General features: G+C 32.8%; 1 protein-coding gene across 37 annotated transcripts in view; it reads left to right on the top strand.

Annotated features, from left to right (window-relative positions):
• Positions 1-15,732, top strand: part of LOC129803988 (myocyte-specific enhancer factor 2) — a 105,396-nt gene that overhangs the window by 33,256 nt on the left and 56,408 nt on the right. For all 37 annotated transcript variants that reach the window (XR_008751917.1, XR_008751925.1, XR_008751918.1 and 34 more), the window contains exon 2: positions 4,068-4,102. The gene's annotated coding sequence lies outside the window, so the exon portion shown is untranslated. The remainder of the gene's footprint in view (positions 1-4,067; positions 4,103-15,732) is intronic.

Genomic DNA, 15,732 nt, shown 5'->3' with positions numbered 1-15,732 from the left:
ACAAAAAACTGGTAAAATAAAATTCTGAAGATAACTATGGGTTTAGTGCAAAGTTTAGGAACTGTTATACATGTTTCAACTTCACACGTCAACAAAAGTTGATTGTATAAATTTCTCGAATATTTTGCAAAGAATATGTAAAATAAACTGGTTTTGTTCACTTTAGGTTTTCAATGTAGTTATAAATTACTACAGTACTGGAATCTATGACTTGCTTTTGGATACGAAACTTAAGTGTTATTACTAAATATGTTTGATTTTGTTTGGTTTAGTTCTAATTAAAGCTTCCAAAAGAAGTTAAATAATTAGGAACTTTAAGATTTGTTTTTAGATAAAAATTCGAATTTTAAAATTCGAAATTTAATAGTTGGAAATTTGGTCTAAAAATCGAAAATCGTACTTTTGACGTTCTTCGAAAACTGTGCTACGGTTAAACAGTTCTAGAGAACTTATTATATGAATCAATTGAGGTGCTAGAACCTAGGACAAGGATAAATTGATTTAAACCTGTTATACAGCTAATTTATCGATAATTAATTTTTATTCGGAATTCTATTTTAGTAGTTCTACTGCGTTTAAAACAGATTTCGGGATTTTGACAGGGACCCATAAAACATTTTGAAAACCAATTGTTGATAATATACTGCGTAATACGTGTACGTTGGATGGTTATGCTGTTCTGTCCCTTATCCCTAAATAGTGCTTGAGGAATTCTAACTTGTTTAGAACTTCCTGGATATACCACAAAGTTCTTGCATTTTCACACAGAAACTCCGTTCTGTCCAGCAACTATACCTTTTTAGGAGCATACAACTTTTAAGGAATCAATCCGCGAGATCTTTTCCCAGCGGTTTTGAGGAGTATCAGGTGCAACTTTCTTTTTGTTTCAAGATGTTTTTACCAATCACAATGTTAGACAAAGTGGTCTTCGGAATCTCCAAGGTTTTGGAATATTTTCTCAATTGTATCCTTTCCTTAAAAGCTACTACTGCTGTTGCAAAGGTTCCTCCGGATAATTAAGTGATTTATTTTTTCCTCATTGATATGATTTTATTAGACAAAAGAATCAAATTTATTTACTGAAACAATTTGTGTGAAATTCTAAAAAAGTACATTTGAATGAAACACGAAATTAAATCACTTCTCTCCTTTGGATGATGGATTTTTCCTTCCATTTTCACTGCACACTTAAATTCCCAAATAATTTAGAATAGGGGAAGGCTTTCAGGCATCACACATACTCTGTCTTCGAATACTTTTTATTTTTTCTCATATGCCTCTAATGAATTCGATCTAAGGTTTTCAGGAAATATATGACTAGTAGCTATTAATGTGTCTCGCTCAAAATCACGAACGCCTGATGTAGAGGATACCGGGGTAGAATTAGCCACCAAATGAAATTTTTTATTGCGTATAATTTATACAAAAAATGTTTGTATGTAGCAGATAAATATTTCAATGAATAGTAAGGGATGTATATATTTAGAATAAAGAGTGGTTTCCTCAATATTCCTTCGCAGGCAAACTATAAGACAGCACTATTTAATACTGTACCCTACACAGAAAAAAATATTTTGTAAAATTGTTCCTAAAATTTTGTGAATTCTTGGGTATATAAAAAATGCTCGTAAATCGTGTAACACACTAAAATGTTCGTAAAAGTTTGTGCTTTTTCACAAACATTGGCCTCATTTCTGAGACCAAGATCAAGAAAATTTCAAGATTTTGGAATTCTGAAATCAAAAAATCAAGATTTTGTCAAATCTGTCAAATGTCTTGGAATCTTGAAATCCAAGACACAAACCGTGTGGATATCAAGATTTGCAATTCTAGAACCAATATTTCAAGATTTCAAGACGCCAAATTTCTTGTTTTCTTGAAATAATTCCAAGAACCTCTCGGAGGTGCTTGGAATTTTCAAGATAGTAACAATTTGAAGAGTTTCATACGGAAATGACTATTGATGGGGAATATTTCTATAAGAGATGGTACAGAAAGAGAATTACTTTGAAAAGTACTGTACTTGTTCTTGTAATTTAATCGAAATGGTACATATTCCTGGATGTGTACATATCGAAGTACACTGCCCTGAGGATATCTGCAAAATAATCAAATCTTGCATAAGCATTTCTTGGCTTATCACAGGTCAAAAGTTTGGTTTACACTTCCTGTACTTCCGTTTATGGACTCTCATTTATTCTTTAATACGTCCTACAATTAATTTCGCTAATTTATATTACGAAATTTCAACAAATTGAACAGAGAAATGAAGATATTTGTCAGAAGTGACGTTTCGTTAAGTGTGGAAAATCTAGAAAACTTGGTTCTTATCTAAGACATTTTAAGTTCCATAATTACTTCACGTCGAAATATGAAATCTTGATTTTGGAAATATTTGACAGCTTGAAATTTTGATCTTGATTTTGGTCTCAAAATTGAGGCCATTGTTCATAACTTGAGTACTTGGCGAACATTTTTGTGCCTTTACGAAAATTTATTTGTACGTTTTTGTTTACCTGGCAAAACTTTACGAACAAATTTTTGTTAAAGAATAAATGGTCGTCAAGTACTCATGTTACGAACAATGTTTGTGAATAAAAGTACAAACTTTTACGAACTTTTTAGTGAGTTATGCGATTTACAGGCATTTCGTAAGTCCCCAGTAGGACTTTACAAATATTTACGAAGGATTTAACGAAATATTTTTTCTGATATCAAGAATATTTGTTATTAAGACGATTGTGTATTGCACTTAATATAATTAAAAACCCCTTAACAATTTTACTTTGATTTTTTCGGGGTTCTTCAGTTAACGTTTCTTGTAGTGATCTTTGTTTTTTTTTCCTCGACTTTCCTGTGTGTCATCAAGGCATATAGATCATCTTCTGGAACGAGTAAGTGAGACAGAGTTTCTTGAACCCAAAAAAGGAGAATGAAGCGTATGCAGGAAAAATGTTTAACGTTATAAATTGCATGAAGGTGATATGGTTCGGAAAATTGTATTAAAATTCTGGGGATTTGTGTGATCTCAATTGGATTTTCAAAATCTTTTCAAATATTCTACCCACACTCTAATCGATTGGATGGAAATGAGGTCCAATTCGCAAAATTTATTTTTCTTATTCCTGTGCAACTGTATAAGTGAAAATTTAGTACTTTGACTCGAAAATGTTTCTTTGGACTGAAGATATGGTGGCTCACTTTGGCTGTCTGCCAAATGACGATGGGACTCATGTCTTTGGTGTGTTTCTTTTATTTTCCCCATAGGCATTTTCTCCTTGTTTCAATTGCAAAGGAGAGACTGCGGGTTGGGTTGGGGGGATGGTGGAAGAGGTGGGATTTTTACAAGATACAGCACTCTATCTCACTTGAGTGAAAAATGATCGGGAAAAAAATGTGAGAAAATGCTGATGACTTTCTCATATTGTCTTTGTCCTTTGCTGTATAGGTAGGTGATAGTTTTCAACCGGAATTCCACGAAAAAATAAAAGAAAATGAAAGAAGAGAGTGAAAGGCTCAAATGACTATAGTGTTTCCAGCTGTTTGAGACCATAAAAGGAGAGCGCAAAAGAGATTAACTTCGGGGAAAATTCTATGTTTCCATTTAACCACAAAATCCATCCGAGTTGCTGGTCAGAATTTTCATTTATATTGTGCAAGAGAAATGGTGGAGAAAACGATTTTTCTTGATAGCACTATACTGGCATTTCCGACTCTTTCGGGTGTATGTATTATGTTGTGTGTGTGCTTTATGTGCCCTCAAAATTGATATGTTTACGCGCAAAAGGCTGAAATTTTCCTTCAAAGTTGGCAAGAGGAAAATTCACTCATGCATTTTGCCTCACAATTTTTTTTTTACTGCTACTGCTCTATCCCATCAACACAAATCTCTGGTGTGTTAAAATCAATTTTCTCCCCCAATTCACAATATTGTGTTTTCCACCCATATAGTTGGGTTAATAAAAATTTTGCCTCCAATGTTTTCTTCTTCAACTCCATTGCACATAAGATATTGTTCGTGTGTGTTGGTAAATAATTAATCAATCTTTTACATTTGTTTCTTACAGGTTTCTGGCTAGGAGCCAAGCTATCGTTGGAGACTGTAAGTTTGAGATGACTTTTTTTTTACTTTTATACTTTGCTCAGGCTCTTGCTCATTCAATGATTATTTCAACGGAAAAAAATGCCCCCATAGAGCCATGACATGCCCACGAGAGGATTTTAAGAAAACATCTTTTATCGCTCTTTATGTCGCTCACACCGTGTTAAACCCGCGTACTACGAGGTTTATTTGTTCTTAATGACCCGAATTTTTCACACATTGTATTTTATTGCAGTGTCTTCGTTTGGGCCATAAAAGTCTCGAAAAAGATATCATCTCCTTTGAACTTATTTGATTCACAATGTATGCAATTTGATTTATCAAAATTTAATATATGGTATTTATTTGAAATTTAATCATATTATATATTTTTTACAAACAAATTCGGTGACTGCATGGTTATTTCCACAAATTCACTATATTAATTATCACGCACAATACACCATTTTCTTTTCATCCGAGACACTTTTTCCTGGTCTAAACAGAGGGGCAAAACTTACGTCATATTCAAACAATAACAATATGCAACACGGTTTTGCTAACGGAGATCTCACATGGTACGTTTGATAGAGTCAAGTCTCCTGATTAAGAATCTGGGGTGACATGATAACTTTTCGATACTATCGAATCGATAGTATCGATAAAACTATATCTGTTAGATTAAGCGAATGTCAACTTTTACGCATTGTTGGACCGTTTATTGCGACATTCTTAGAAGATTGTGACTGTTGATAAATATCTAAATTAGCTACAAAAAGTATAGTCATGCGGTTCAAATTTTTCAAAATCGACAGTCCATACTATCGAAAATAAGTTATCATGTCACCCCTGGTCTTGGTTTTGCTCCATCACGTCACAATTTTTTATTAATACTTTTATATTTTTTCTGTTTTGCCTTACATTATCCGTTATATCTCAGGTTCTAGTGAATAGAAGTTAAAAAATGTGGGTCCATTGGAAAGTTCATTAGCTGTGCTTCAAATTTCATAATTACAAGAAAACTTTGTAAAACCACTCCTTTCAGGGTGTAAAATTGAAGTTTCTCTAAAAATTGCCAAAAAATGCTCTTAGAGTCAGATTTTAAAAAATTGTATAAAATAAACTAAACAAAATATTAAAAATTCATTGTCACCAGGCGATAGGCAACACTGAGGACTACAATTTTGTTCATCTGAGACATCGCGCTCCAATCGCTCTAAATGCCTAATTTGTTGTTTTTTTGTCATTTTCCAAAAATATGAAGTACCTATTTTAGAGCAAATTTCCTAAAGATTTCTTAAATCTATCGGGGGACCATCAACATAATTTTCATTTCAGAGCACTCGCTCTATGATGCAAGTGTCCCGGATACGAATCCCCTTTAGGTCACCAGAAATTTTTCTGGCGTTAAAGGTGTTCGAATTGTATCCAGTGAGCTTCACTGCACTTGATTTCACGTGGCATGGGACTGACAATCTCATCCCGTATAAGAAAAAATAATAATGGATGTTCCGAACTCCCCTTGCGGGAAAGCCTAAGTTCCTCTATGGAACGTTGTGCCATCATTATTATTATTATTATGTACCTATGACCGTACACATACCTATGACCAGAAAATTTGAAATTTTGAAGTTTTTGAAGTTTTGAAATTTTCAACTCAGCTATATCTGTTTGAAATTTGAATCAGTAATGAATTGAGAAAATATCCACAACTGATATTTCTTTCCCGAAAATTGCTTTTTCGTTGTTCAAAAATTTGTTGTCACTTGTCAGACTAAACGAAACAGTAAGATATATCGTCTGCCGGCCTTTGGTGACATTTGATCCTCCTCCTCTCCAAAAATTCACACAATTCACAAGCACGAATTTCGTAAACAATTTTTCTTTTCTGGAAATGTTTTTCTAATGATATACGATCCAGTTTTTAAATCGGTCTACTGGTATAGGGGAGACTGGGGCACATGTAACCATTTTCGATAGATGCGAATTTGAGGTGATTTTCCAAGGACACCGTGATTTTTTGGAAAATATTTCTTAGCTCATGTTTTACCCTTGGGTATAGGCAATTCGTCGAGGGTAATGCGGATGCTGGAAAACAATTGAGTTTTCCATAAAAATAAAATTTGTGTCCCTGTGCATTTTTCTCTTTTCACAAAATACCTGGGGTAAAAGTAACCACTTTCTGGGGAGGATGTAAACACCTTTTTTCCCACCCTTGAAATTAACTTTGCACCACTCTCGATTATTTTAATTACTTAAGAGATATATAAAGACTGTATATTTTTCAAAAAATCACGACACTTTTTACAAAGAATAATTAAAATAGCAAAAAAAACTAAAAGCATGTATATAAAAGACATTTTTCAATGGATTTTCCCCATATTTTGACATCATGTGACTTTTTATTGAACACAGCGCCACCAATTTTTTTCGTAATCTATGTTGATTAATCTATCTGAATCTATGTTGTTAATCTATGTTAGATATTTCGCATGAAGGTCAATTTCCCGCTCTTTTACCTACTCATTTTGTGAAATTGAAATTGCCTGTTTACATCTACCCCAAATGCTGTTTTCTGACCAATTATTAATTCTTTTGAAATAATTAGAATCTCAATTTGTCTAGTAAATCCATAAATATAATCCTAAAAGATGTAGGAAAGAACTGGTATTGCTACATTTCGATTATTTTACACAGTTTTTAATTTCCAGGTGGAAATCCAAATTACCAAAATAATCGAAATATCAACATTTTCAGACAAAAAAATTTTTATTTTTAAAGTATTAGGATTTTATTGACCAATTCATCTGTGGACATACATCCCGATGGTATCTATGAATGCTTATTGGTTTTATCCTCTGGAGTCTTAAAATTAATGAAAAAAATCACAGTGTTTACAACTACCCCAGTTTACTACTGCCCCAGTTCCCCCTATACCTAAAACATACTTAAAGCGACCATTCACATAGATCACTATTTCGTGAGATTGAGCGCATATATCGTAAAACTGGAACTTTTTATCATCTTTTAAAATACATTTATAAGTTTTGCTACTTGTTTGTTTTATGTCGAAGAAAAGGTGGCAAAGCGTTCGAAGCAGTGCAAAATGCGCTCGAGCGCACGAGAATGAGCTCTTGAGTAAACTTTGGTCTACCTAGAATTTTTAGGTACATATAAGTTCAACATCGATTTAAATTAGTCCATAAATCATCAGAAAAGTATCTTGAATCTTGCAATTGACGAAGAAGAGAATAATATTAATATTTTTGGCCTTTGACTTTGAATAATTCAAGAAGATGGCGATTTTTCTGGTGAAAGGTGTCAAAGAACGAAATGTACAGCTGCACTATCTCCAAAGCCTTTTCGAAAATTAACAAAATCCTCTAACCCGATTTTGATACGACTTCGAAAAATCTCAATTTTTGAAGTATTTGAGAAGAATAGGGGGAAATAAGGGGGAGGGAGAGAAAACAAAGAGATTAGTTTCGAAGAAATCGATATTTCTTACCGTTTGGCTTTGAGATGGGTCAGAAGATCAAGAAACCACAAAAAACAGTATTTTCAAAATAACTGTATTATTAGATACTTTACTAATTCAATATCGATTGTGTCCCATGCAGTCGGATTTTAAATTACAAGATCTTTTAAATAAATCTAAGTTTGACCAAATCGGTTAAAAAATAGGCTCTCCAAAGTCATTGACCTGTGACCTTAAGTAATTCAGGATAGCGATTTTTCAGTGATGTGTCGAAGGATGAAATTTTTAGCTGAACTACCTCCAAAACATATCCAAAAATGGACGAAATCTACGCCAATTTTGAGATAAGTAAAAAAACACGTTTTTGTATATGTTACTGAAGACCGGAATTAGATAGCTCTTGCCGTTTGCAGTTCAGGACGGTGACAAGTTGGAAGACAAGTGGATTATAGGTAGGGTGGAATAACCGGCTATCGCCATGTTTAGGAAAAAATTAAATTCATTTAATCATAATTTTTGAATCCTTGTTAAAAGTTAAGTCAAATTTGACAAAAAGTTACTTAGATATATTGGCTCTAAATACGTGAAAACAATAATCCTAGAACATAACGCTGGACTACTTAAAAAACTGATTTTTATTAATAATGCAAAAATAACCATTTCGTCGCCACTTTTTACCACTTTTCGCCAGTTTTGTAAAATTTGTAACCACTTCTCGCCACACACTTGAAAAGAACCACACTCGGTTATTTTAGGCAATGTTATGAAAAGAATACATTCACCATTTCTCTTTCCTTGTGATCACTTTATTATTACTCTCTTTAAATGATTTTTCTTCACTTTTATTTGAGAAATCAAATTATGGGGCTTTTGCAGAAAGTAAACAATGCAGATTTGACAACTGAGAATGTACGAAGTGAAGTTAGCGTCGCCTATTGAAAAGATATGGCGACAGGTGGTAAAATCAATTCCAGAATATTACCACTTCTCGCCATGCCTCATTTTTATACAAAAATAATATAAAATGAAATATTAATTGACTAAATACAAATTTTATGTATTCCACAAGTGCAATTAAATATTCAATAGACAAATTATTTACCCAAATAGGTATTTTTGGCCTGATGAAAATTTGACGACACTTAAGTGCATTTGGTAAGAGATGTTGGATTCGATGCACTTGCTTAAAATATTGCTCTAAAAAGTGATCAAAATCGTGAATCCAAAACGAATAATTATTATTTTTCGATTCTATGCGTAGAAGCAGAAACAATACAAAAAAAAATACGACTCATTTATTTCATAAATTGCGAAAAATAGCGATTTCAATGTAAGTGGCGAGAAGTGGGGCACTGGCGAGAACTGGTGATTCCACCCTACTGCTCTCTTTGAGTTTGAACAGGAAAATGTTTCTTGTGTTAATGATGCAGAATTTTACAGGTATTATCCATAAATTTACAATAGAAAACTTGTAGTAAAATTTGTTTTATAACTTGTAAAACGTGAGTTGGTTTCTTAAGGTAGCTAGTATGAAAAAAAAAGAATATTTCTTCGCTGACACTCTTTGAGAAATGTTGTTGAAATAACCGTAGAATAGATGCGAAATTGAATTATATTATTATTATTATTAAATATTAAAGTCCACAATATGTATTTCTACATTAAATTAGATACGAATGTTTGTCACAGAGTGCACGCTGCTTCTTAGCATCTTTCCTCTTGGCTATAGAGTATAGTAAAATGAGCGACCTAAAAGTTTTTGAGGAGGCAGCAGAGTGAAGAGAAAATTTGTCATTAGAAACGCACCTGACACAAATATGTCATTCAATTTTTCCTCAGAGAGCACCAGAAAATTCCCTTTTAGAAGAGTCATTTTGAGTATCTTCTTTTGGACTGCCACTTTATTGTTAATTTGCACATCCTATGGGTTGTAAAATTGGAGCTAAAAACGCGCTACATCTGTCCATCTCATTGAGTATAATTGAGAAACTGTAGACTTTTAGTTAAAGGTGGTGTACTCCGTAGGCTTAAAAACAAACATCTCGCTTGAGTTTAAGGGTGACTGTTTAAGATTTTACCATCACGTGCTCAATGCGAATTGATTTTCTGGTGATGATTTTTCAAGTACAGCACCATGTGCAACTTGCATACAATTTGAGAACCTATGGTTCGGCACGTGCCTTGTTAAAAGTTATATATTTTTTGCCATATTTAGAGGCAATTTTCTTTCTTGTCTGGCAGACGGCATTTGTTCTATTGAAAGTGTGTAAGGGGTGTCGAAGAAAATGGCAAAGTCAAATTGGTTCCGAAAAGAATCTGCTTTTCCTTCTTTTCACACCATGTGATTCATTTTTGGAGACGATTCTTCGAAGTATAAAAAAAATGTGATTTTGTCGTGACTTCTCTCACCATTGGTGATTAATGCATTTTGAATAATATGGAAAATGTTCATCACCCTAAAATGCCTCCTGGCTTCATCATCCTGGGTGAGTGTGTGTCTTCTTAGCATCTTGGGGAAGGCGAACAGCACGTGTTCTGTCTATTCTTAGAATATTTTCCTCTCACACAAGGCGCGCACTATTCAGCCGATTCAGTCGATCCCTATATCTTCATGTCGCGCATACAAAAGTCTCTCTCTCTTGGTTAGAGATTGAATATGATTCTGGAGAGACTGCGTGAAATTAAACAACTGCGTTTTCTTACCAAAAGAGAGATCCCTCCATATCTATCTTACTACATGGAGAAAATTGACTAATCCTCCTATGCTTTTCTTGTGGAAAACTTTACACATATAGCCCCTTTTCTTTGATATTCTACTAAATATATGGAAAATCCCCTCGTTTTGAGAGGTGTTTTCGGCATCCTCTTTCAACGCTGGAGCTTTTGTAGAAAAAAAAAAGATCTTCAATACATATTTACAATCAATGAAAAGACGTGGGAGAATGGGAGATGATTGAAGGTATAGATTGTAAATTTATTGTGTTACATTTTCATCTATCTTTGTATGGATGGCTTTGAGAAGGAAATGGAGATTATGTTTATTTTCTCTCATATTCAATTTATCTGCAGAACAAATAGTTATAATCAATTCAAGTGAGTTTTCAACGTGCTTTTAGAGAATTTGCCGTTTATCCTAACATTGAACCACAAATGATTCGTAAGCAAATGATTCAAAGGTATTTTGAATTGAAGTGAAGATGAAAATCTGATGCAAAAGTTATAACTATAACTAATAAAGTTATAACAAAACTATGCCAAACATGTTTATTACTTTTCAAATTTATTATTCTTTAATTAAAATACAAAAGTGAACAAAAAGAATGCAAATCTTTATTAAAGTCACAAAAACTTTCAATTTAACATAATTTGGCTAATTTAATGCTTGTTTGATGATGATTACAGTTAATTTCAGTACTCAAAATCTTAAATTTAAAGACAATTTGTTCAAGACGAAAGCTTGGATTAGCTGTTACCCTTTGTGCAAATGGGGATGGCTCTCATTCTTTTCACACACTCTGGCTTCGAACATCTCATATTTTTCCCATATTCCTTTAATGACTCTGACCTATGGCAGTATATTTTAATAGCTAGTCTTAGGTCATATATGTCCTGAAAAAACAGGTTGAATTCATTAAAGTAATATGGGAAAAATTAAATGTTCGAAGGTAGAGTGTGTGCGAAGCGTAAAAGCTTTGGTCCACTACATTTCATCAAACTGATATAAAAAAATTGAAAGAAATTTTTCTTATCAAAATCAAAAAAAAAAACAGAATAACTCAAAATTATTCGAAATAATTAATAAATAATAAATTATAGAGGAGATTTAAAACCCAAAAAAGTATGTATTTTTGTGGATTGTTCATTACGGTTTATTGAATTAAGAAATAGATAAATAACAAGATAAAACCTGTGAAAAATAGATGCAAAACTCTGGAAACCTTTAGGATTTTTTTATAGAATGAGCATTGAGAGCTTTTTCCAATATAAAAAAAATAGAATGTGGTAATAAAATATCTTCCTAACATTTTTTGGGATTAAAAAATGAATTATTTTATCTTATTTGAATAGTGCTTAAGATTGTTTTTTAATTTTTCTTTAAATAGGGTAAAGTGGTCCAAGTTGGACAATGGTACAATTTGGACAGGGCTTTTTGTCTTGATAAATTTAGTATTTCATTTTTATTTGTATATTTTTAATGCTTTAGTTTTATAATTTGGTTCCTTGCGCATAAAAACTAATTTTGTACTGTATTTATCAAGAAAAAAAACCATGTCCAACTTGTACCGGCGAATTGTCCAACTTGTAACACTAATTCCAAATTATATCACTTTACCCTAGTCATTTTATATTAATTTGTGTCGGAGTTACTATAGAAAACTAAAAAAAATCATAATATCGATGTCCATTTATGGGGGGGTCGTCGAGGACCGGAACTTGATATCTTTTACTGTTTAAGCTCCAGAGCGATAACAAGTTGGCCTCTCTTTGAGTTCAAGCAGTAAAAAATATCTTTAAATTGAGGCATGGATTTTGAAGATGAAGATCTCAGCAGTATTTACTATCTTGGTGTGAACTTCCATTGTCTTGCAATTTTTAAGAGATTACTTAACGCTTTGAGGAGGAGAGGGTCAAAATTTTTTAGAACAAAATGCAGCTTCATATGGCCGTGGGAAAAATTTCATTTTTGGGTCACCGGTCACCCAATCGTCCTTAAAGAGTTAAGGGGTTACGTGGGTCAAAAAGATTTAAAAAAAAAAAAAACAACAATTTCTCTAAATTTTTTTCAGGATAGCAAAAAAATAAATTCAAGCTTTTAGGTATATAAAAGTACAACATTTAAACTATATTTTCTGAAATCCAAAAACCAGATATTTTCTGTTAACTGATCGGTTAAACTGGTTAAACTAGTCCTTGAACGAAATTCACTTGATAATTCAGTTAGCTTCTACCATAACAAAGAATTGCCGGATCAGAATGGTTAATCTTATTTCCGTTCAACCTACAAATTGGCAGATTTGGTGAAATTTTATTAATATAAACAATATAAAGCATTATTTTCTCAATAAATGACAAACTTCTCAGGAGAGTCATTTGGAGTTGCCTGTGTGATTTTTTTCGAAAAAATTGAATATCTCGTTACCCGGATATCGGATGGCTATCAAATTTTCACCAGTTGCATATCTTGGTCTTGGGAACAACATATTTCTCGGAGTAATATAGGTTTGAGTCGACTTAGAACAGTATGAAATGGTTTCGTCGAAATATGCGTATCTAAATAAGACTTTACCTTGGCTAATCTAGGCCATTGCAATTCAATTTGATTTAAAAATGAAGGCATGAACGTTCGAAGGGAGAGTACATTCCCCTATTTTTAATATAAATAATTAAGAATGGCACCTATTTGACCCTATCAGATGCATCTGATTCTGAAAGCTATGATGAGTTACTGAATTTTTCAATGCTTAATCATATTAATCGTGATAAAGGCGTAAAATGAATATGATTCTAAAAAATAGTTTACTTTTCATTCTGAGTTTGTAGTTAAATTTTTTGAAGCTTTAATAGCGTTAAAAATACAAAATTTTTAAGGGTTGTTATATCATTATGCGTAATAAAGGTATATTTTGGTTTACATACAATTTTTTTTAGTATATCACTAACTAATATGCTAAATAGAAAATATTAAACTTTTTAAGGTGTCTCTAATTACAAAAAAAAGAGATAGAACCTTAGAAATCTCTTGATGAACCTAAGTAGGGGAGACCGGGAAGGTTTGGGACACTTTTTCATTTTCTGACTTTGAAACAGTATTACAAAAAAACACGATAGTGTATTACAATTTTATACGGTCTATAGGATACTTATGGGTATTGACTTTATAAAAAGTACTCGATAGAACTTGGAAAATAACTGAGTTTTCTTGGATAAGATGAAACATTTTACTTGACGCTTTGTCCCAAACCTCCCCGATGTGGGGCAGTATGGGACGCTAAAGGGGATGTTTGGGACGCGTTTTTTCTCGCATAATTTGTATTACTGGAACACGTTAATTAATTTTAAGTACTAGATAAAAAATATTTCTATTAGAAATGTTTAATCTTTTTTTTTATACTTAGAAATTAATATCAATTTAATTTGTACAGTAGAGTCATTTATTGTCAATCAATTATTTAAAGTATTTTCTTCTTATTTTCCATATACCTTTCGTTGCTTTTTTAATTCTAAGTATTGCAATCATGATCATCAAATTCCTCACGCGAGTAGATTTTCTTGCAACTTTTAGTTTTGAACTTTTAGTTTTTTGACGGATTCCTGTTTGATTTTATGACAACTGCATGTTACCTGTTTTTTCCTTATTTCTCTGAAAAAGCTCTCGTCCTGCCCTTTCTGGAGAATTTGTGAGAATATTGCTCGAGAAATTTTCGAGAAAATAGTTTGTAACGGGATTGAGCAAAGGTCCAATATCCTCTGGAAAAAAATTATTGATTCCTAAGACATTCATGGTTTAATTGTCCCTGTAAACAACTGCTCAACTGGTAGAGTTTGTACAAGAGGTAGATTTCCAGTAGAAACTGGGCATTACTCTCCATTTTGACAATAAAATATTACACGCCACCTACAATCTTGTCGAAAATCAACGTCCCATTCATCCCCTTTCAGGTGTCCCAAACATCTCCGCGGGTAGTTTTGGTATTTAAAACCTTTAAGTAAAAAACAAGAGCGTATAATCTCTGAAACTTTTATAAAAATATGTTTCCAGATTCTACTGCTAGCTAATGAGATAAAAAAGTTTTGATTATATATCGCTGATATAAAATACGAAGAGCAAAACTGAGAAATCAAAAAATACAATTTTTATCAATTTTTAAGAAAGTGTTCTTAGAATTAAAACAATAAAACTGAGGATATCCATTCTTTTAGTCAAGATACATCTTAATATTGTTTACGATTGAATAATGGTTAAATCCCATTTATTTCAAAAATTAATGAAAAATTCGTCCTGTCCCACACTACCCCTGTCCCAAATCTCCCCAGTCTCCCCTATTTAAATTTGAACTTTTTGAGGCATTAATTCAAATTTACAGAACCTGAGAAGACTTGAGCTTTAAAACTTGTATTACTTTTACGAATTAAACAATAACGTTCCTTTTAGCTAATATCCTCTATTGTCAGATAATCGAATTTAGAATTTGATACGGTTATTGCGAAGAAATCACTACAAATTAAATTTTCTTCAATTCAATTGTTCTTTTATTGCTTGTGACATACGGTTTATGAGAAAACTCTGGGAATTTTCCAATATATTTCCGTGAATGGAACATTTCATATGGGAAAATGGAGTTGTTTAAGAATTCTCATCATCAGTCTGCGTTTTTTTTTTGTTTTTGGGAAAACTCTCCACATATAATCTTGGCTCTTCCTAACATGGGTTTGGAAAATCACTCACCTGAGAGGGTGTTGTGCTTTTTTTCTATGTTCTCTAAGTAACTACGTGTAAAAACGATGGAGATCGGTAACGTCGTTTGAATTTTCTCTATCCATCATCTTTTACCATCAAATATGTCTTTCCATGTGGAAGAAAATGAAGCGTGCTAATGATGTGATCGCCAACAAGTCCCAAACCATCGGTGTTTTTTCTCTGGTGAGTGGAAAATTCTATATGTTTTCTTCTTTCTCCCTCTTGCTCAATTTTTCCTATATGTAACTGATGAAAAGACGAAAAAATGGGATTGTGGTTCTTTTATTTGGTGTTTTGGGATGATTTTTTTTAAACTAAAATATTGCGTTAGAGTCTGGTGAGTGTTTTAAAATGCAAATGTATTGTAGGAGATTGCTATATAGAAAAAAAAAGTTTAGTATTAGGCTTGGGATGATGCTCTGTACGTGATGTTTGCGTGAAAATGGCGGAGGTTTTACTGGCCAGATGCCAGGAAAAGTGCTGAAAAGCTGTTGGTGGTGAGGGAAAATCAAAATGGCGGAAAGTGGTAGCGATCGTGATGAAGAATGAGATGGTCTTAGATGGTTTTTCGTGGTTTTTATTTTTTTTGTCTCTATGGGTTTGTTGTTTTGGGCGAAAAGAATCAAGGTTAGGCTGATTAGGATTTTGTTACGGAGGTGGTGAATTCCATCTTGATCATTTTCTTTTCTATGGACTTTGTGTTAAGGAGGGGGA

The sequence above is a fragment of the Phlebotomus papatasi genome, chromosome 2 (assembly GCF_024763615.1).
Source record: "Phlebotomus papatasi isolate M1 chromosome 2, Ppap_2.1, whole genome shotgun sequence".
NCBI classification, from domain to species: domain Eukaryota; kingdom Metazoa; phylum Arthropoda; class Insecta; order Diptera; family Psychodidae; genus Phlebotomus; species Phlebotomus papatasi.
The sequence above is the reverse complement of the archived record's forward strand: the minus strand, read 5'-3'. Positions and strand labels throughout refer to the sequence as shown.